The sequence below is a fragment of the Equus caballus genome, chromosome 7 (assembly GCF_041296265.1).
Source record: "Equus caballus isolate H_3958 breed thoroughbred chromosome 7, TB-T2T, whole genome shotgun sequence".
NCBI lineage: Eukaryota > Metazoa > Chordata > Mammalia > Perissodactyla > Equidae > Equus > Equus caballus.
In genome coordinates, this window is record NC_091690.1 from 4,232,466 (window position 1) to 4,255,562 (window position 23,097).

The 23,097-nt window shown below is 48.1% G+C and overlaps 1 protein-coding gene across 4 annotated transcripts in view; it reads right to left on the reverse strand.

The window, feature by feature from the left end:
• Positions 1-10,864, reverse strand: part of RFX2 (regulatory factor X2) — a 92,045-nt gene extending 81,181 nt beyond the window's left edge. For 2 of the 4 annotated variants that reach the window (XM_070272562.1, XM_023644555.2), the window contains exon 1: positions 10,664-10,849. The gene's annotated coding sequence lies outside the window, so the exon portion shown is untranslated. Of the gene's footprint in view, positions 1-10,663 lie in introns of all 4 variants that reach the window. The other 2 variants (XM_023644554.2, XM_023644556.2) reach the window with 2 other exon arrangements.
• Between the last annotated feature and the right edge of the window lie 12,233 nt (positions 10,865-23,097).

The window sequence follows — 23,097 nt, forward strand, 5'->3', positions numbered from 1 at the left end:
ACAGGAGCATCCAAACATGCCCAGTTCTCTTGTCCCAGAATCCCAAGAGCACTGGAAGGGCCTCCAGGGCTCAGAGAAGGTGAATGGCTCGTAAGTGACGGCAAACGTCGTGTTAGCGAAGAGCTCTGTAACAAGGCAACTCTAGGTACGATTATCTCAGAGTTCCTTCTGGAAACAGTAAGAAAGCTTTGCTCTCCGTGAAATTCATCTTGGGATTTAGTTTGAGCAAACCTTAGCCAGACCCGCAGCAAACGGGAAGTTTCTAAACACCGACACGCTGCCCTATAACTCTGCAAAAAGAATTCGTTCAGTCAACAAATTTTGAGTGCCGCGTTCCATTGACAAAAAAATTCTAACAGACCTAATAACTATGCTTGTTTCAAGTCTACTTTTAACAGAGCGAAAGCTTGGAAAAGCTCCAACACAAAACAAACACCAATGAAGCCACTGTAATGAGAATGAGGCATTTACTATTCTCCACTGTATACACGGCTCCCGGCAGTGGGGCCCGCCAGCCGTTGGGTTGAAGGCTCCGTTTCCCCAGTAAGACTGGCGCTTTCTGGAAAAGAAGGTGACTTTCAATTTTGGCTGGGCAACGCCGGAAGTCAATTAATAGTAGAGGTCTTTGATTAAAATTTCTTCAGGGATTTGGTGAAAGAAAGCTACATATTGAAATTCAGCGAGACTGAATCGAAAACACAGCCTTTTTAAGGGTGAATTCTCAGGCCACGGTTTCACGATTTTTGCTCTTTGTTAAAACCAAAGGCTGCCGTTAGCTGATGTGGGATCACCCTCTGAAGAGCACTCTGGGCTCAAATCTTTTATTGACGCACATATTAAATGTGACGCCCTTGGGAGGTGCGGCAGGGACGGCTGTCCCTGTCCCCCAGAACTTGTAACAGAGAACAGGAAATGAGACACGTAAGTCACTATGACACGTCAAAGTAGGCTGTGAAGCTGAGTCTGTGTGCTGTGGCGATTCAGGAGTCATTGGCACTTCTGGCTGATTAGTCCCGGGGTCCCTCACTAGGGGGAGATTCTGCCCCGAGGGGATGCTCGGCCACGTCTGGAGACAGTGGTTGTATGACGTGTGTTGGGGGGTGGGCCCTACTGGCAGGTGAAGGCCAGGGATGCTGCCAGACGCCCTGTGATGCTCAGGACGGCCTCCCCGCCCTCCAGCCAAGAACGATCGGCCCCAAAGTCAACAGCACTGGGGTGACGAGACCCGGCTCTACTCTTCCCTGTCCCCACTCAGTTCACCAATTAAAATCTCAAGGCTCCCTGGCCAGAGGGCCCTGGAGAAGGGTCTTGAGAGAAGAGTAAGGTTGTCATCAGCAGCAATGACATTCCAGAGAGAGGAGAGACAAACGTATAGGACCTCTTGCAGTAGGGCAAGCCCAACTGGAGAAGTTGTGAGACGAGACAACGAAAGGGAGATGGGGCTGGAGGAGACAAGGCTTGAACGCCAAGCTAAGCACGATGTGGCTACAACAAAGGGGAGGGGCCAGTCCAGCAGTCTGGCTACCAGAAGTAGAGAGAAAGGGCCCATCGGTCCGTCCTCCTGACACAGCCCAGAAGAGCCGTGCAAGGTGGTCAGGACGAGACGAAGAGAGAAGTAAGAATCATGAGACCGAGGGACCCAGGTCTCTGGGTGATTACGGAGCGCACTTATTGGTGCCGAGCTAAAGGCTGGCGGAATTCTGCTTCCAGAACAGAAAGGAGGGCTGGGCTACTTGCCGAAGGATGAAGGACGCTGGCCACCACTGGAGCTAGGATGAGAGAAGCAAGGCGTCCCGCGCAAACGGGAGGAAGGCAGAAGCTTGCAAGGCAGCATCAAGTGGGGGGCACCCTCTAAGCACCGCCACACCCAACCCCACCACTCTGCAGTTCGTTAAATTAAATAACTGCAACTGACGGCTCCTTCTTTGGCACATTGAGTCCCCCGGGTGGGTACGATCCAGCTGACAAAGGCATGCCCAGCTGTGAAGGGAGGCCGGCAATGAACCGAGTGGTACACGGCTTCCAGAAACACTTTCCATCCACTCCATTTCTCAGTGTAAGCGTCGGCCGTTTACCACACTGCAACTTACACAATTGAGACGCTCCTGAAATAAACCCGGATCGCGCTTTCACTGTCGTCTGAATGTCAGCTGCCAATGGTCGCTAACAATCTGAAAGCTCTCCAGCACCTTCTCGCCTCTCTCCTTCCCATATGATGATATGTTAACACGCTTAAGTATCCGACTAATTAGAAGCCCCTCAGATGTTTGATATTTGGGGGTCCACAGATATTTGCTGAACGACGGAGACCCCAGGGAGCGCCCTCCATAAAGAAGTCCCTGTGAAAGCGAATTCTTCTAGAAAACCAAGAATTCTTTTAAAAACCGGAAGCACATCCTTCAAGCTGTTTTCTGTGGATCTGGAACTGCAAATATATTTTTTCTCAAAGCAGGCTATATCTGGCCGAACGGGAGTGGTGAGGGAAAGCGCCGGGTGGTGTTTGCTCCGCGCTCTCTCTGGCCGGGGTGGAGCAGGAACACATTTTTGTGGGCTGGTAATTTTTTTGGAAACTGCTTCCAAGGCCTTACCCCACGGGTCACCTTTTGGACGGAAACGTATCCTGGAAACACGGCACTGTTTCTAAAAGATCAACAGTTTGCATTTTAAAAATATAAGCGTGATTAAGTGTTGCTGGGACTTTAGGAATGGACTTCTATGTTATTAGCACGATGGCAACAGTTTTCCGGGGAGACAGGCACTTGTGAGCCAAGTCTTGCGCCTTCCTGTGGGGACTTGTATCTTTTCCTTTTTGCCATGGGGCTGCTTCCAGGCTAATCCTTCTGGGCTCTGTCGGCCTCATGCTTCCTGGTGCTCAGTCCTGGAGTTAATTCCCCCTTTTCTCTGGTTCTCCCTCCACCTAAGAATCTCTTCAAAACCTCCTCTGTTCGGCATCATTTACAGTCGCCAAGAGGTGGAGGCGACCCAAGTGTCCATCAACGGATGATGGAGAAACCCAATGCAGTCCATCCACAACTGGAATATTACACAGCCCTGAAAAGGAAGGGGATTCTGACACCTGCTCCAATGTGAACGGACCCTGAGGACATGATGCTCAGTGACATGAGCCAGACACAGAAGGACACACACTGTGTGGTCCACTCGCAGGAGGTCCCCAGAGGAGCCACATCCACAGAGACAGAAAGTGGATGGGGGGTCAGGGGCTGGGGGAGGGGTGGGGAGTCAGTGTTTCATGGGGACAGAGCTTCCATTTGGGAAGATGGAAAGTTCTGGAAAGAGTGGTGATGGTTACACAACAACGTGAATGTACTTAATGCCATTGAGTTGTACACTCATATGTGGTTAAAATGATAAGTTTTATATTATGTATATTTTGCCAAATTAAAAAAAAAACAACCTTTCCTCTGTTGACTCTCCATGGCTTTCTTGCCGCTTGGATTCTGCAGGCTGCGCCGTTGTCCTTTGCTCCTTGCCCTCCACCCTCTTCTTGGGTGATCTCATCCATCTTCATGACTGAAATGATGGGTCATAGGCGGCCAGCTCCTAAATCCTGCCCTCCAGCCTGGACAGCCCCACCCCAGCTCCAGACTCCGAAATCAGCTGCCTCCTGGGAAACTGTCCCCACTCGGATGTCCCACAGACACGTCACGCTGGCCAAGCCCACCACTGGACTCACTACTCCTGCCCACCACCAGCTTCTCGGGGGGTGACCTGCCTGACTCCCTGATGCGACACTTTCCACCTGACCCCATGTCAGACCCTGGGAACCGCCCTCGGCTCCTCGCTCCAGACCCCAAGCCTTCTGACACATCTCCCCACGTCTCGCCTCATCACAAGGCTGCTGCCCCCCAAACCTGTCAGCCCAGCGCCAGAGAGACAGGGCCCACCTGTCCAGCCAGGGCTCAGCCAACTTTTCCTGTAAAGGCCCAGACAGTAAATACTTGGGGCTTTGCTGGCCACATTCTGTTTCTGTTGCAAACATTCAATTCTGCCGTTACCTCGCAAAAGCAGCCAGAGACGGCATGTACGTGGGCGCGTGTGGCCGTGTTCTAATAAAACTTTACTGACAGAGACAGGCCACAGGCTGGATCTGGCCCGAGGGCCACGGTTTGCGCACCCCCACTCTCCCCTCTAACCCAGTCTCCCTTGTGCCCTGAAATCACGTGGCAGGAGCTGCTTGCGGGTTCCAGAAAACACCGCCACTCCCCTCCCCTCCCCGGCCCTCCCGTCTGCCTGCAGACGCCCCTCCCAAGATTCAGCTCAAGGCCACCTCCTTCTGACCCCTTTCCTGGCCGCTCCAGGGGAGGCGCCTCCCTCCTCTGTGCATCACCGTGCCCTACAGCGACACTGGGCACAGCCCCTTTGTGAAACGGTCTCGCCCTCCTAGTTGGCCTTTGGAACCTCCCAGGATAGTTGTGGACACAGAGCAGCGAATGAATGAATGACAGACAAACGTCAGAGGTCGGGACAGCACGTCTCCCAGCAAGTGGCCGGACACCACCGAGCTGACAGCTACGGACAGAAAATCTACCGACCATCTAACATACACTTCGCAGAGCACGCAGACCCCTCCCTGGCCTCCAGGGCCCTCGGCCTCTCCTCCTCTCGCTCCGCAGGCATCAGCCACGCGGCCGTCTTTCTCTGCCTTGACCGGGTCCAGCTGATTCCTCCCACGGCTGCCCCGTCTGGAAAGTTCTTCCCTCTGAACTCCACAGGGCCGGCTCCCTCTCATCATTTCGGTGCCAGCTCAACTGTCACTTCCTTAGACACCAGTAGCCCAGTTCTTACACACACACACACGCGCGCGTGGGCGCGCACACACACGCGTGCTCAATAACTACCGAGATCTCGGCAGAAAATAGACTTACTGTATATAGCACATCTGGGCTTCGTTACATGGAACATGACAAATAATCACCCCGTTGGGCCGTTACATGTAAGTTCTACGTATTTTTAATGGCTTTGTGACATTTTTTTTTTGGTCATTTTTAAACATGGACTGCAGGAGCTGTAACGTGATTCACGGCGTCCGAAATCCGCTTGCTGTAGGTAGCATCCATAGGTTCGGGAAGTGGACTATATTTTTGGAAATTCACACAAGTCACGAGAATTAAAAATAAGACCAAGGAGTTGCCAGGGCGTAAAACAGGGTTTTAAGACAGGCAAAACCTATGTATCATCCAACAGGAATGCATTTCAGGAAAACAGGAGTGGGGGCAGCAAGGCGCAGGGCCAGGCTGTCTGCTCCTGAGGGCCTTGCTCAAGCGCTGGCATGAAGACGCGGCCGGGGCTCCCTTCCAAGTGGCTGACTTCCCGACTTTGACCGGGTTGGCACCTACGAGCCAGCGATAACAGAGAAGAGAAACCAGTTTTCAAATGTTCTCATCTGTATGTTCTGCCCACAGAGCTGGCCCCCTGACAAAACCCGTCTGAAAGGTGATGGCTGGGCACTAACTTCAGCTGGACCTACCCCACAACCCAGATGTGGGACTTGGCGTTCCTTTTTTGCTTGTTTTTGTTTGGGCCGAGCCCTGACGCCTGCAGAGTGACAGGTTTGTGCCAGGGAACTTCGACGATAATTGAAGGGCATTTCCCACCTAAAAACAGACAGCGCGAGGCTCAGCCACTCGGTCAAGCAAGACATAGTTCATAGTTCTGGATGTCCCCTCAGCACTTGGGACTGGGCAGGAAACCAAAACAAAAAAATAAATAATCCCGGGCCACTTCCGACCGTTTGCTTCATTATAACAACAACAACAACAACAACAGTAATAATAATAGGGGCCAGCCCTGCAGCATAGTGGTTAAAAGTTCCCTATGCTCAGTTTGGCGGCCCGGGTTCGTGGGTTCAGATCCCAGGCATGGACCTACACCACTCCTCACCCATGCTGTGGCAGTGACCCACGTACAAAATAGAGAAAGACCGGCACCGATGTCAGCTCAGGGAGAATTTTCCTCGAGCAAAAAAAAAAAAAAAAAAAACGAGGAAGATGGGCAACAGATGTCAGCTCAGGGTGAATCTTCCTCAGCAAAAAAAGAAAAAAATAATAATAATTGCAGCTACTCTTTGTTGAGCACCTATTTGGGCCGGGCCCTGTCCTAAATAGTTACAGATATTCTTTCTAAGATAGCAACCATACGAGCTATTATTATCTGGTTCACAGATGCCAAACCTTTCCCAGAGTCACGCCACACTTTAACCCCTTCTTTGCCAGGCCCCAGAGCACACGTCTGCAGCGTCCCGCGCCAGGACCCAAACTTCTTCCTTTCCTCTTCCCTCTGCTCCCATTCGTTCCACCTGAGCTACACCGAGTCACAGAGATGGTGACATGTGGCAGCCAGCTCTGCACTTCTACCCATGCTTTCCCCAGAGGTGTGCAGGAACCCACTTATTTATTCACTTAACAAATATTTATTGAGTGTCTGCTTGGTGCCAGAATTATCCTCAGCCCGGTGGATACAGAAGTTAATAAAACAGGTGGGGCTTCCCCCCCACCCCCACCCTGTCACGGAGCCGACATTCTGAGAGGGGACAGCGAGAGTAAAATAAACACACGTAATACACATCCACAGTGCTGAGACGGCGGTGAATGCTAAGGAGACAAGGAAGCAGAGAAGGCGGCTAACGGTGCCGTCCCTCTTGAGCGGGTGGCCTGGCAAGGTGACATTTGAGAAAAGACCTGAAGGAAGCGAGGAAGCAGCCCCCCAGCTACCTGGGCCAAGAGCTTCCCAGGAGGGCGTTTGAGGAACTTCCAAGGGGCCTTCGGGGTTGAAGTGGAGTGAGCGCACGGGATCATGGTGGGAAATGAGGCCAAAGAGGTATTGACTTGGGGGGCCCCAAGGGCAAGGAGACTCTGGCTTCCGCTCCAAGTCGATGGGAGCCATGGGAGGGTTCAGAGCGAGGAACACACAACAGGACGCAGCATCCCCCCCAGGGTAAGAGGCTGGAATCCTCTGGGTGAGGGGTGCTGGTGGCTTGGACCGGGGGGCGGGCAGTGGAGGTGGAGAGGTGTGGTCAGACTCGAGGTTTCCGGTGAAAGTGGAGTCAGCAGGATTTGCTGATGGCTTGAGAGAAAGAGATGAATCCAGAAAGACTCCCAACTTTGGGCCTGAGCGACCTGGAGAAGCCGGCTGATACTCACTAAGGACGGCGGAGCCTGGGAGGAGCAGATCTGGGGGGACCATCTCCAGCTCAGCTTGGCCGCCTTGCGTTTCAGTTGCCCATCGGAGTCCACCTGGACGTGTCCAGCTGGCAGCCGGACAGACTCTTCTCCTGGGAAGAGCCTAGAATCCTGTCTCCTCCCCATCATCTTAGCCAGCCCAGCCTTGCCAGGCACAAATTCCCCCAGACCCGTGCTGGGCTCCTTCTCTCATCCTCCTCCCCTCACTCCTTACCCCACACCCCTCCTTGATCCTGGGTCTTTCTCTCCTAAAGTTCTCCCTTCTTTTTTTTTCTCTAAGAATTCCTTTGCTGATCTTGGGGTTTCTGAGACGCCACCCCAAGCAGACGAAACTGCTTTTCAATTTTCTCTCTAATCCCCAACACATATTCGATCCATTCATTCACTCGACAAATTAAGTACACACTCTGTGCCAGGCACAAGTCTAGAAAACGCGGCCCACGGAGGAGCTAATCGGCATTTAGATTCTAGAAAGGGAGTCAAAATGCCCTTTTTCATACATAAGTCCACAATCCCTTATAACAATGTCGACAGCCAAAAAGCTTTGAAAACTGAAAGTTTTTTTGTAAATTTGGCATGGACTCATTTGGCCACAAAACCCGACCTGAACTGGCTTGACGTTATTTATCATCCTTATCTATCCTATTTAGTAGGAATATTCATACAGTTTAGTGTAGAAAAATGGATGTGTTTGCTGGGTGTGCCCTGGGCCAGGAACTTCAGACACCGGACCAGGAGCTGTACTCCGGTGTCCCCGAGTTCACCGAGGGTCCTGACAAGCGGGACAGTTTCCCTGAGAACTCCCCTTGCTCTTTAAATAGTTTCACATTTTACAAATAAGTAGGTGTGTATGGCGGAGGCATATTATTTAAATCAGCGAATTAATAAGAGGCAAGTATATTATGATAAGATATGGTTCCTTCTGGTCTTGGAATTTTACGAGCAAAGCAACCACATGTGACTACAAAAATCCCCACACGTATAATCAAAATTTTCTCGATTATACTATTAAAGTTAACTTAATGAAATATTGATGAATATTAATTAATTTTAAGTCTAATATGATACAACAAATTACATCTAAGGAAGAAGAGCCATATAAACAAGTTCCCAGCATCTGCATTTCTGGCAAATAGCCCCATCCTGGCAGCACTTCAATGATAAATGTGGTTAAAAGGGGACTATTAGTGCTACGAACACATATTAAGGTAATGCGTGCCCTTCACCTTAAAAAAGCAAATATCAACTGAATTTCAAAGGCCTTGTTCCATTACTTGGGGTAATAATAACTCTGTCCTTCTCCCGGATGCCCCGTTCGAGCATCTCAGTGGTTTATCTGGGACAAGAGAGGAAGGCACCTAAAGAGTTAAATAATTCAGTATTGCTTACACTGCAGGGGTAAACCGTGTCCGAATTCATTTCCTTCTTTAAAAAACTACCAAAGTCCCTTCTCACACTTTCTCAAGCCTGTTGTCCCAGGCAGACTGGTGATTAAGGAAATTAAGTTCCTTTGCTGGGGAGGGCTCACCATTCACGCTTCCTTCTCTGCTCAGAGCCGGTGAACAGCCATTTCTAAGGTTATCTTAGAGTCAGCTGAAATCTTTCAACTTGAGCGGGAGAAAGAACAGGTTGCAAACCCGGGGATGCCCCAGGACGCCGTAAGGATCTTTAAGCAAACACAGTGTTTCAGAGCATGAAGCAAAAACAGAAAAACATGTCGACAAGAGGTGCAGGCAAAAAAAAAAAAGTTTTTGTCGTTGACGTTTTGGGTCATTATCATTACTATTATTTTGTTGGGGAAGTCAGTCGAAACTGAGAGGCCTGTCTAAGGTTTGATATTCTGGCTTCGCAGAGAGAAAGCTGATTGAGAAGGGGAAGAAAACGCTGAAAGTCTACACTGACAGTTAACTGCACAAAGCAAGAAAACAAGTGTGTGCGTGTGTGTTGGGGGGGCCCCCCCTGCATAATAAAAGCCCCCCCCCAAAGCAGGAAGGAGGTCTATGGGGAAAGGCAGCTGCCACGCGCGCTGCATCCTGCCCTTCTCCCTCATTCCTGCGGGGCAACAAGGAGGTTAAAATTAGGAAGATGAACCACCCCCGCCGCCGGAATGGCCGGGACAGTCGGCCCCGGGGGCCCCTGAAATAGCCACCAGCATCGGGAAACCCAACTCGCCCAGCGCAGCCGCGAGAAAGAGCGAGCGGGCCGGGGCCGGAGGGAGCGCCCGGGCTTCTCCGGGAGGGAAAAGCACGGGAATCAAGAGCCTTTGGGGGCGTGGGGGTGTGTTTGGGGGGAGGGGGTTCAGGGGTGGGGTTTGGATTCACAAACACACGCACTCGCGCAACCTCAGTTTCGGCCACGACTTGGGCTCTTGATACAAAATAATAATTTAATTTAATTTAATTTAATTTTTTTTTTTAAGAAAAAGACCTTTGCGCGAAACTTTTCTCGCTTCGCGATCAGTCCAAATAGGGGGAGGTGCCGGCGCGCGAAGGGGCTTCCTGGGGGGCGTGGAAGGACAGGCGGACCCAGGATCCCCCCCAAACCCAGGAATGTGGGGTGAAAAGGCAGAGAGGGGAGGAGCGTCCGAGGAGCACTAAGTGAGAGGATTTGGGGTGAAAAGATGAGAAACGGGTCCCCGGGAAGCCCGATTCTTAAGAAGTTTGTGGCGAACAAGTGAGAATGGGGGAGGGTTTCTCCCCAAGACAGGCGCACCGAGTTGTGGTGAAAAGAGTCAGAAAAGGGCTCCAGGGGCGCCCTCAAATTCAGGATTTTGGGGGATCAAAACGAGAAGAGGGTCCCCGGGACACCCCCAAATCCACGAATAAGGGGGTAAAGGTGAGAAGGGAGTCTTAGGGGCTCTCCCAGATCCGGAGTTTGAGGTGAGGAGGGAGACAAGGTTCCCGGGGGCGCCCCGATTTCAGAGACTGGGGGCGCGAAAGGGAGACGAGGGGACCCCGGGCGCCCCGAAACTCAAAGTTTTGTAAAAAGTGAGGCGACGGGTCCCCACTTCCCCCCGAGTTCGGTACCAGGGCGGGAGGGGTCCCCGGGCACCCCCAAACTCAAAGTTTTAAAAAGAGAGGCAATGGGTCCCCACTGTCCCCCCGAGTTCGGTTCCAGGGCGGGAGGGTTCCCCGGGCACCCCCAAACTCAAAGTTTTTCAAAAGGGAGGCAATCGGTCGCCACCGTCCCCCCGAGTTTGGTTCCAGGCCGGGAGGGGTCCCCGGGCGCCCCCAAACTCAAAGTTTTAAAAAGGGAGGCGATGGGTCCCCACCGTCCCCCGAGTTTGGTTCCAGGGCGGGAGGCGTCCCCAGGCGCCCCGAAACTCCGCCGCGCCTGCCGGACGGGGGGCGCGGAGGCGGGTCCCGTGGCCGCCGCCCCGGACGCGTGGGGGACCCGCGACCCCCGACCGCGGCCCCGCCGCCCCCTCGCCCCGCCGGGCCTGCCGCGGCGGCCGCATCGGTCACCTGGAGTTCGGGCCGGGAGTTCGGGCAGCGGCTCCCGCGGCGGCGGCGGCGGCTGCTGCGTGTTGGTCCCCGTTGGTAAGTAACAGTCTCCACGGCTACAGTCTCTATGGCGGCGGCGGTGGCGGCGGCGGCCGCTCCTCCTCCGGCTCCTCCTCCCGCTCCCGCTCCCGCCGCCCGCCTCGCGCCGCCCGCACCGGGCGGGGCGTTGTTACCGGCAACGGTTACCAGGCTCCACGCCCCACCCCCTCAACGGCCCGCCCCCGCGGCGCGAGGGGGCGGAGCGCGAGGCCCCGCGGCTCCCCATTGGTCTCTTCCGGCGCCCGTCAGAGGGGGGGCGTTCCCCGGCGAGGAAGAGGGCGAGGCCCGACCAATCGCCGCGAACGGGGGCGGGGCTTGGCGGGAAGCGCGCGCGGCTCGGAGGGTGGGCACGCGGGAGGCGCGCGCGGGCCCGGGGCTGGTGGCGCGGCCCCGGGAAGGCTGAGTTTGGGGGCCTTTCGTTTATTCCACAAACGATCACCGGGCATCCAGACAAGAGTCTGGGTCCGGGGTCAGCGAATTTTGTCCCGCGGGCCTCATGGGTCCCGCTGCCTGTTTTTCACGGCCAGCTGAGGATTTTTAAATACTTTTTAAATGATTGTAAAAAAAATCAAAAGAATCTTTTGTGGCATGTGAAAACTATGTGAAACTCTATTTTGTTTTATTGAATTTAGTATTTTCAACTCCTTTAAGAGGTGGCACACTGTGGCCCCGGGGGTCAAATTCTGCCTTCCTGTGTTTGTCAATAAAGTTTTATTGGCACACAGCCACCTCATTGCTTTAAGTGACACGTGGAAAGCTGCTTTCACTCTACAGGGACAGAGTTGAGTAGTTGCCCAAAGATGAAATGGTTTAAGCAAAGCCCAAAATATTTAGTATCTGGCCCTTCACGGAAAATGTTTGCCAACCCTCTTCCCTCCTCCCACCCCCTGAGATGGTAGGTTCAACTATGAATAGGACAAACAAGAGACCTTTATAGAGCTTTTATTCTGGTGAGGGGACATTGACCATAAACAGAATAAATGAGTGAACAGCCTTGTTCTGAGAAGAGGCAGGCAGGGTAATTCAAGGGAAGACTAAGCTTCTCATTCATTCATTCATTCATTCAGCAAGTAATCATATTAATGAGCATTGAGTCCTTACGTGCTAGAAAGTGATGGAAGCCTTTTTCACAGGTTAACTCAGTTAAATTTCACAGTCACATCCTGAGAAAGGCGTTATGCTTTATCCCCTTTTTACAGATCGGGGAAAGAATGAATGAGTGAATTTGCCCAGTGTCAAACAGCCCGTAAGGGCTTCACATCCCAGTGGTCTGGCGTCAAATGCCACACCCTTGACCACTAGATGGCTGATTTTCAAACATTTTTGACCACAACACACAGCAGGAAATACGTTTTACCCAGAGGCCCAGCCCACACAGACACACACGTAACTAAAACAAAATATTCATCACAGGTAACGCTCTCTGATTTTTTTTCTATTTTGGTTCATTTTAATGAAAATGCTCATGGTCACTCGCTAGATTGATTTCACCACCTTTTGATGTTCTGCTGCTTGTAGATTTTCATGTGGTGACGTCTTAAGCTTAGAACTGCAGGAATCAGTTCCTTTCATTCAATTATCAATTTAGTTGGAAATATTTCTGTGCCAACTATTTGCTGGGCACTGTTCTAGGTGCCAGGGGCACAATTCTCAGTAGAAGTGGAAATGGTAGGAGAAGTGATAAGGTAGGAACATGGGGAGGTGAGTGGGTGGGCCTTATTTTGGATAGAGCAGCCGGGGATGGCCCCTCAAGGGTGACCAACGACCCTGGTTGGCCTGAGACTGTGGGGTTTCCCGGGATGTTGGACTTTCAGTGCTAAAACTGGGAAATTCCCCAACAAAGCAGGGAGAGTTGGTCACCCCAGGCCTCTCTAAGGAGATGATATTTGAGCCAACGTCAGAATAATGAGGAAGAAGGGAAGACAATTCTAGGAATTAAAAATCCCGGGAGTGGAAACTCATGTGGAAGAAACAGAAAGCAGGTCCTGGGGCGAGGCTGGAGCAGAGTGAAGGCAGAGAGCACGAGTGGGTGGGGGTGGTGAGTCAGAGGATGGAAGAGGTCACTTCATTTGAGGTCTCAGAGGCCATGGGAAAGGGGCCTCATCAGATTAGGAAGCCGTTGGAGGGTTTTAAGCAGGGGGGAGATGTAACCCAATTCGTGATTTGTGATTTTAAAAGCTCACTGTGTGGGGAACATGTTGTAAGGGACAAGAAAGACAGAGAGAGAATCAGGAGTCTGTCACAGTCCTCCTGGACTGCAAAGTGTGGGGCTTGGACCCCCATCCCGGGAACCTGGTGGTAGAGGTGGAGTTGAGTGGGTGGATTAGGGGTACGTTTTGGAGAACAGTCTGATGGCCTGGATGTGGGGAGGTGAGGGATAAAGTTTTAGGATGTGATGGGAAGTGCTCTGGAGCCACGCTGTACGGTCCATTCTGCTGTATCTCTTTTTTTGAAAATGCAAATTTGTCCCAATATGGTGCCATATTTACAGTGGTCTTTGTTTGTTTGTTAACCGTTTAACGTGTGTAAAACTCTGCTATCTCAAAGGAGAAGTCATGAAAGAAATTAGAAAATACTTTGAGATGAATGAAAATGAAACACAAGGTACCAACATTTATGGGATGCAGCTAAAGTAGAAGAAAATTTAGAGCCGTAATCACCTATGTTTCAAAGAAGAGAGAGAGAAAGGTCTCAAATCAATAATTTTTTTGGGGGGGAAGATTAGCCCTGAGCTAACATCTGTTGCCAATCCTCCCGTCTTTTTTTTTTTTTCCGCTGAGGAAGACTGGCCCTGAGCTAACGTCTGTGCCCATCTTCCTCTACTTTATATGTGGGACGCCTACCACAGCATGGCTTGCCAAGTGGTGCTATGTCCGCACCCAGGATCCGAACCAGGGAACCCTGGGCCGCCAAAGCAGAACATGCTCACTTGACTGCTGCACCACCAGGGCTGGCCCTCAAGTCAATAATTTAACATCCACCTTAAGAAACTGGAAAATAAGAGTATACTAAATCTGAAGCTAGGAGAAGGAATGAAATAATAAAGATTAGGGGAGGAATAAATGAAATAGGAATAGAAAATCAATAGAAAGAATTGACAAAACCACAAGTTAGTTCCTTGAAAAGATCAGGAAAAGTTGATAAACTTTTAACTAGATGGACCCGTGATAAAAAGAGAGAAGAATCGAATTAGTAAAATCATAAACAAAAGAGGGGACATTACAATCAACCTTGTGGAAATAGAAAAGATGATAAAACAACGCTACGAATAATTGCATGTACAATTTCATCTAAATTAAGTATCTACATGAAACGGGAAAACTCCTAGGAAAACACAGACTACAAAAACTGACTCAAGAAGAAATAGAAAATCTGTATGGATTTGTAAGAAGTAAAGAAATTGAATTAGTAATCAAAAAGCTTTCCACAAAGAAAAGCCCAGGAGCGGGTGGTTTCACTGGTGAATTCTACCAAATGTTTAAAGAATATTTGACACCAGTCCTACGCAAAGTATTCTTAAAAATAGAAAAGAAAGGAATGCTTGATGAGCCCAGTCTAACGTTCTGTGAGGCCAGTATTATCATGATACTAAAACTGGACAAAGCCATCACAAGAAAAAAAACTATAGGCCAATATCCCTCATGAACATAGATTCAAAAATCCTCAACAAAATACTAGCAAACCAAATCCAGCAACATATGAAAAGATTTACACACCAGGATCAAGTGGAATTTATCTCAAGAATGCAAGGTTGGTTGGTTCAACATTAAAAAAACAATCATTTTAGTAGAATGAAGAGCAAAAAACATATGATCGTCTCAATAGATGCAGAAAAGGCATTTGACAAAATCCAACACTCTTTCATGATAAAAACGCTCACAAACTAGGGAGAAGAGAGAACTTCCTCAACCCGATAAAGGCCATCTACAAAAACGCCACAGATAACATCCTATTTAATGGTGAAAAACTGAATACTTTCCATGTAAGGTCAGGAACAAGACAAGCATGTTGCTCTCACCATTTGACATTGGATTGGATGGTCAACACGGGGTAATTAGGCAAGAAAAATAAATAAAAGCTACCCAGATTGGAGAGGAAACAGGAAAACTATCGCTATGTGCAGATGACATGCTCTTGTATGTAGAAAATCCTAAGGAATCCATTAAAAAGCTTTCAAAACTAAGTTCAGCAAGTTTGCAGAGTACAGGATCAAGGTACAAAACTCAACTGGTTTTCTGTACACTAGCAACAAACAATCTGAAAATGAAATTAAGAAAAGAATCCCATTTATGAAAACACCAAAAAAGGATAAAAGACTTAGGAGTGAATTTAATAAAAGAAGTCAAGACTTGCACAATGAAGACTAAAAATATCATTGAAAGAAATAAAAGACTCAAGTAAATTGGAGGACATCCCATGTTCACGGATCAGAAGATTTTTGAGTTTTTTTTTTTTAAAGATTGGCCCTGAGCTAACATGTGTCGCCAATCTTTTTTTTTTTTTTCTTCTCCCCAAAGCCCCAGTACATAGTTGTGTGTTCTGGTTGTAGGTCCTTCTAGTTGTACTATGTGGGACACCACCTCAGTATGGCTTGATGAGCAGTGCTACGTCTGCACCTAGGGTCTGAAGTGGCGAAATCCTGTGCCGCTGAAGCAGAGTGTGGGAACTTAACCTCTTGGCCCCAGAAGATTTAATGTTAATGAGATGATAATTCTCCCTAAACTGATCTGCAGACTCAAGGCAATCTCTATCAAAATCCAGCTGGTTTTTTTTTTTTTTTTTAAGGCTTGACAAGCTGATCCTAAACTTCGTATAGAAATGCAAGGAAACCAGAATAGCCCAAACAATCTTGAAAAAGACGAACAAAATGGCAAGACCCACATTTCCAAATTTTGAAACTTACTACAAAGATACAGTGTGGCATTGGCATAAGGCTAGACATATGGAGAAATGGAACAGTATTGAGAGCCAGAAATAAACCTGTACACTTACAATCAATTGATTTTTGACAAGGGTGTCAAGACCATTCAATGGGGAAAGAATAGTTTCTTCAACAAATGGTGCTGAGACAGTTGGACCTCCACACGCAAAAGAATGAAGTTGGATCCCGACTCACACCACACAAAATTAACTTAAAATAAGTTATAGACCTAAAACTATAAAACTCTCAAAAGAAAATATAGGGGAAAATCTTCACAACCTTGGTTTGACAATGGTTTCTTAAATATGATACCAAAAGCACAAGTGAGAAAAGAATAAATAGATAAATTGGACTTTATCGAAATTAAAAGTGTTTGTGCTTCAAAGGACACCATCATCCAGAAAGTGAAAACACAGCCCACAAAATGGGAGAAAATATTTGCAAATCGTCTATCTGATAAGGAACTTGTATCTAGAATATATAAAGAATGCTTATGGCTCAACAATAAAAAGACAAATCACTCAATTAAAAAATAGGCAAATATTTGAATTGACATTTCTCCAAAGAAGATATACAAATGGGCAATAAGCACATGAAAAGATGCTCAAAATCATTAGTCATCAGGGAAACGCAAGTCAAAACCACGATGAGACACAACTTTGCACCCACTGAGATGGCTATAATTGAAAAGATAGATAATAACAAGTGTTGACAGGGATGTGGAGAAATCAGAACCTTCATACACGGCTAGTGAAAATGTAAAATGGGGCAGCTACTGTGGAAAACAGTTCTCAAAAAGTTAAACATCAAGATGCCATATAACCCAGCAATTTTACTCCTAAGTGTCTACCCAAGAGGAAGGAAAACCTAGGCACACACAAAAAGTTGTGAAAACAAATGTCCATAGTGGCATTATTCATAATAGCCCAAAGTAGAAACAATCTAAGTATCCGTCAATGGATGGATGAATAAATAAAATATGGTAAATCCATACAATGGAATATTACTGGGCCCTGAAAAGGAGTGAAGGACTGACACGTGCTACAACATGAATGAACTTTCAAAACACGATGCTCAGTGAAAGAGGCCCATCACAAAAGGCCCCATAGTGTGAGATCCCATTGATATACAATGTCCAGAAGAGGGAAATTCACAGAGACAGAAAGTAGATTAGTGGTTGTTAGGACCTGGGGAAGGGGAACAAGGACTGACTTAAAGTATGTAAGATTTCTTTCTGGGGTGACGAAAACGTCCCAAAATTGATTGTGGTGATGATTGCGCAATTCTTTGTATTTTCCAAAAACCACTGCATTTAAAGGGATGAATTTCACGGTCTGTGAATTACATCGCAAGACAGTTGTTATTCAAAACTTCTGCTACCGTATTAGTTTCTCTCTTTAAGTGTGTAACTCCCTGACGAGGGTTTTGAGGAGTGTCACCCTAACCCCGCTTTACCACAAGCCCTGTGGTTTTGATTGCATCATTTTGCCCAAAGCAGTGACTTTTAGGAATGCGTATAATGTGTTAAAGCAGAACTGACTGTGCGTAGTAAGTTATTTCAGTTCGATGTTAGGAAGTGTAGGTTTAGGCTGGCCCGGTGACGGTTGTCCTTGACAGAGAGACAGGACAAGGTGGGGACCCCGCCCTGTCACTTTTCCAGAAAAATCCAATTACCCATAGCCGTTGAGTTAAGGGGAACCTCCTCCAAAGCAGTGACATCACAGCTCTCCCACCCAAAGCGCTGGTTTTGGTTGACGTCTAACACGACTGCATCTCTCTCTTCTTGCTGAGCCCCTGGAAGGAGGAGAAGACAGAAGTCCTTGGAGATGGAATGCTGAGCTGCATATTGCCTGTGTCGGCTTGTGGAGAAGGCTCCTTGTTCAAAGATCATTAAGAATTTCAAGATGGCAACAGCAGAGCATTAAACCAAACGAAGGAGACCTTGGGAAACCGGTCCTGGATCCAGCCATCGCCATCCCCACCTTGGTGGGCTGTCACCTGCACTTCCTTTTCCCTGACCATCACTTCCTCTCTCCCTAATCAGTAGGAACTCAGGAACCGCCCTTCTGATCCTCCGTGGCTGGAAGCCAGGTAGGCTTCCAGATAAGATCTGAGATATCCCCACGCCCGCTCTGTCTTGCTCACGGGCACCTCTAGTTCCTGAGAAACCCACGCCTCTTCCCAAACAAACCCAGTGTTTGCAAGCCCGTCCCGATTTAGCAGCAAGTTGCTCCGGCTCAGCTGCTGAAACAGACAAGCCATCCATCTCTCGTCCTACAGTTTCTGGCAGGAAGCGGGTACCAGTCCAGCAGGCCTGTTGCCACTGCAGCATCACGCACCCCCAGCTCCTAAGGGGGCTCCTTTGAGCCTAGGCACGTGCTTCAGATCCCCTCAACCGGGATTAGGGTGAGGGGCGATCAGATCCCTTCCTGGCACCCAGCCCTCAGCATCCCGGAAGTTCTCTGTGAAGACGTCCTTTTCAACAGTTCCCTTCCGCTCTCTACTCTCACCCTTCTGTGCCCTCAGGGTAGGTGAGCAGACTTAGAGCTGGGAACCTCCACTCAGTTATTTCCTCTGAAAACCTGCACGTCGGGCTGGCCCGACCCTGGGGAATTCCATGCCCTTTGTGCCTCGGTGCTCCGGCTGAGATTTCGGTTTCGCATCCTGTTTCGTTTGCTTCTGCTTGCTGCCTTCTCCCTGACATCCACTTTCTGTCTCTGTGGATGTGGCTCCTCTGGGGACCTCCTAGGAGTGGAATCATACAATATTTGTCCTTTTGTGGCTGGCTGATTGCACCAGGCATAATGTTTTCAAGTTGCATGCAACTTGCAGGGTGTGTCACTGCTTCCTTCCTTTTTCAGGCTGAATAATGCTCCCTCATGTGAATGGAGCCTGTTTTTTCTCCATTCATTCGTCGATGGATGCTTGGGTTGTTTCCACTTCTTGTGTGTTGTGAATAACGCTGCTACCAACATGGGTGTCTAAATCTCTCTTCAAGACCGTGCTTTCCAATCTTTTGTTGCCCAGATTTCTAAAGCTAGATGCACAGAAACCTCGAAGAAACTCTTTTTTTTTTTTTTTTTTGAGGAAGATTAGCCCTGAGCTAACTGCTGTCAATCCTCTTTTTGCTGAGGAAGACTGGCCCTGAGCTCACATCCGTGCCCATCTTCCTCTACTTTATATGCTCAGGACTTACACTCTGTTCCATCATCCTCCACTCCCCAGTATCTCTATTCTGGCCTGAGTAATCTCTTATAAAGAAGCCCCTAGTCCCTGCGGACACAGGACACCCAGAACAGACAGAGATGAGAGAGATGAACCTGTGCTTCTGAATGGACTTAGGAAAGGCCGACATTTCCCCCTAGTGGTCTCTGCTTCCAGTTCATTCCAGAGAAAAAGCTTTGCTTGCTGAAAGAGCCACACCACCACACCGGTTTTCGGAGGACCGTGGAGGGCGCAGTTTGGAGGGAACGTGGCAGAGCCACAGAACCAGAAAAGCTGGATAGTGATAGAACGAAGCGGGTGTAAGGAAGGCAGCCTCTTGCCCTTTGCTTTCTTTTCTAAAGCTCCAGGACAAGTGAATCATTCACAGGGTGTGGCCGACCCCTCCCAGTTTCCCTGGGACTTTCCCGTTTTTAAAACTGAAAGTCCCAGCTATTCAAAAAGTTAAAGAGTTACCCGGAAATTCTACTAGGTGTATAATCAAAGGAACTGGAAACACCGGTCTGCATCAAAACTCGTCCACGAATGTTTGTGGCAATATTATTCACGATAGCCAAAAAGTGGAGAAGACCTGAATGTTTATCGAAGGACGAATGGATAAGACAATGTGGGATATTTACACACTGGAATATTATGCAGCCGTGAAGAGGAGCGAGGCCCTGACACAGCTGCGTGTGGATGGACCTACACACATGACACTCAGGGAGAGAAGCAGACACAGAAGGACACACGGCGTTTGATCCCACGGACGTGAAACGTCCAGAACAGGCAGATCCACAGACAGAGAGTGGGCTCGTGGGGGCCAGGGGCTGGGGAGGTGGGGGGGGGACTGTTTAACAGGCATAGGTTTCCTTTTGGGGTGATGCAAATGTCCTGGAATTATGAAAACGTCCTGGAATTAAATAGTGGGAATGGTTGCATAACACTTGAAATATACTAAAACCACTGAGCTGGACACTTTAATACGATGAAATTAATATTATGTGAACTCTATCTGAATAACAAAATTTTTAAAAATATTTTATAAAAACCCTGGAAGTTCCGTGTCCCAGAAACCACTTTAGCTATGAGCAAACTAGACTTGGTCACTCCAGCTGTTGCAGCTTGTAGGTTTGGTTGCAGACAGGTTGATGAGTCCCTGCTACCCTTTGCTGAGTGGCAGTCTTACTGACCATAGCCAGATGCTCTCTGAAGAAAGGACTCTGGGATCAAACTGTGACAGTACTCAACAGCTTATTAAAGGCCCTGAGAAGTCCTGCAATCAGGTCAAAGTGATCATCACAGCCTTTGGAACCATTCAGACTTGACTTCTGGATCTGCTGCAGGCTAGTTGCATGATCTTGGGCAAGTCACGTCAGCCTATAAACCATTGTTTCCTCTTCTGTAAAAAAGGTTTCCAGTTGAGACCTACTTCATGGGATTGTCACGAGGATTAATTGGGACGAACTCTGTAACGTGCCTGGGATATCGCAAGTGCCTCAGAGATGTTACTCTTATTAGTAAATGAACCTGGTTAATTCTGTCTACCTGCATTTCCCAAACCTATTCAGCCACAGACCTCTTTTCCCGTCGTAACAACGATGAACACCCTTCACCTTGGGAAATGTGGTTTACTATTGGGACTCGACCCCGTGTGTTCCCAAAGAGTTGGCTGTGAAACGAATGTCTTTGCTTCAGATCATCCCATGATAAAGCTGCAGATCCGTTCCCACAGAAAGCTTGCGAGCTGTGGAGCAGACACTGGATTGAGGGCTCGAGACCCGTGTTTGGGACCAGACAAGTGAAAGGGGAGCTATTCGAATTGCAGGCAGGGGGCGCCACAGAGCTCTCGGCCTCCCAGAATCAGCCCCAAAAGATTCCGAAGATGGGTCACTTCCACCTGCAACAGTCTGTGCCTCAAAACATCACAATTTAAGATGGGGCATCGAAACAAAATGAATGACAAAAACTTGGGCACATCGTAACCAGCCACCAATAAAGGACTGATTAAATAAAGTAGCATTCAGCTACACAATGGAATATTACGTGCCAGAGAAAAAGAAGGCGATGAATCTATATGCGCAATATAGAACAGCCGTGATCTATGTATCAAACCAAAAATAGTGGGAGCAGAACAATGTTAATAGCATTTTCCCGTTCGTGTTTTTAAAGGAGGACATTTGTTTCAAAAGGGGATAAACTTAAATATATGCTACGTTTTAAAGTAAATATGTAAACATTTAGTGAGTGTTTACTATGTGTCAGGTAATCGTCCCATCATTTTGCCAATATTAATTCATTTCATCTTCACTGTAACAATTGCATTATTAGTGTCGTTTTATGTAGGAGGGAGCTGTAATTTGTTGTCTCTTGCTGTGCAAAAAATTGCCCCTAAATTTAGCATATAAAAAAGTATACTTTTTTTTTTTGGTGAAGAAGATTGGCCCTAAGCTAACACCTGTTTCCAGTCTTCCTCTTTTTTTTTTCCTCCCCCAAACTCTAGTACATAGTGGTATATCTTAATTGTAGGAAATTCTAGTTCTTCTACGTGGGATGTCACCACAGCATGTCCTGATGTGTGGTGCTAGGTCCACGCACCACCAAAGCAGAGCACAAGAATTTAACCACTCAGCCACAGGGCCGCCCCACCTCCTTTCTTTTTTTCCCTTTCTCTTTCTTTCTTTCTCTTTCTTCTTCCTTCCTTCCTTCCTTCCATCTTTTCTTTTTCAAATTGTGGTAAGAACGCAGCATGAGATGTACCCTCTGAACAAATTCTAAGTGAACAATAGAGTATTAGGTGTATGCACGATGCTGTTCAGCAGATCTCTAGAACTTATTTATCTCAACTAGCGGAAACCATATACCCATTGAACAGCAACTCCCCGTCAGGGACAATTCACTCCTATGCTCACTCACATGGATGTTGGCGAAACTCTGTTCCTCGCAGGCTGTTGGCTGGACACTTCTGCTCCTTGCCACATGGGCTTTTCGACAAGCTGCTTCGGTGTCCTTATGACCCGGCAGTGGGGACCTGGCAGCTGGCTTCCCCCACACACTCGAGACAGAAGCCACAGTCCTTTTATAACCTAATCTCAGTAGTGATGACATCTCATCAATTCTGACATATTTGTTAGAAGTAAGGCAGTAAGTCCAGCCTGTATCCGGGCAGGAGATGACATAAGGATGTGACTACAAGGAAGTGGGGATCATTGAAGGCAATCTTATTTCGGGGGGCATCTTAGAGACGCTTTGAGGAATACGGAAGGCTTCCGGCATTTGCCCAGGCTCACAGTGCTAACCAATAAATTGCAGAGCTGGGGTTTGAACCCAGGTGGTCTGGCTCTGACATTCACGTGCTTTCACAGACCTCTGTGCTCTTTTGCAGCATGCTTGTATATGCAGAGAATATTCCTGGAAAAATAATAAATATACGCTAAGAATATGCATAACAGTAGAAGAGAGGCTCAGATTGGCATCGCAGATCCTTTTGCACTGTTGAATTTGTCTGTATGTCTGAATGTCCTTGTCTGTATTTCCCAAACCAGAGCATTATTTTTCCAATCAATTTTGGGGCATCCAAAAACCCCAAAGTGAGGTAAAATGGAAAGATATCTTCTGCTAAAACATAAAACAAAAACTGAACAAAAAAACTCAAACCACGTGTCGATGAGAAAAGAATTAGCCAGTAAAACCACAGGACCACTAGAAATGAGTTTGAGTACAAGACTAGTACGAAAATATATCTTCCTGGGAGCTTTCCAAATCTCCTTGAGAGGGTTTACCCTCAGTGGTTGTTAAAACTTTTTTTTTTTTTAACCCAGATGGGCTGCTTCCTAATTGACTGTTTTTATTGAACTAATGATTGTTAATTAACCAGCACTATTAGAACTTTAAGGCCGTTTTTCCATTGATGGGTAATTTTAAGAGCCACTTATTTGGCAGAGACCTGAGTGTGAGCATCTGATCCTTTCAAGGGTGGCATAAAAGAACAATTTCCATAATGATGGGGCTTCTGAATAGCGGATTTTGTGCAGAAAGCACCTGTGTGCCATGAAGATCTTGATTTTTCTCATGGCTTTCTCGCCACCGGTAGCCGCATTTCTCTGCCACACTGAATCATTTCCATAGCAAACTCCTGTGACCTTGAACAGCCTCGGAAGGGCCAGGCTGAACACACGTCAAATGCCCTTTTTTTTTTTTTTTTTTGAATCCCATTTTTTCAGCCAAATATGTT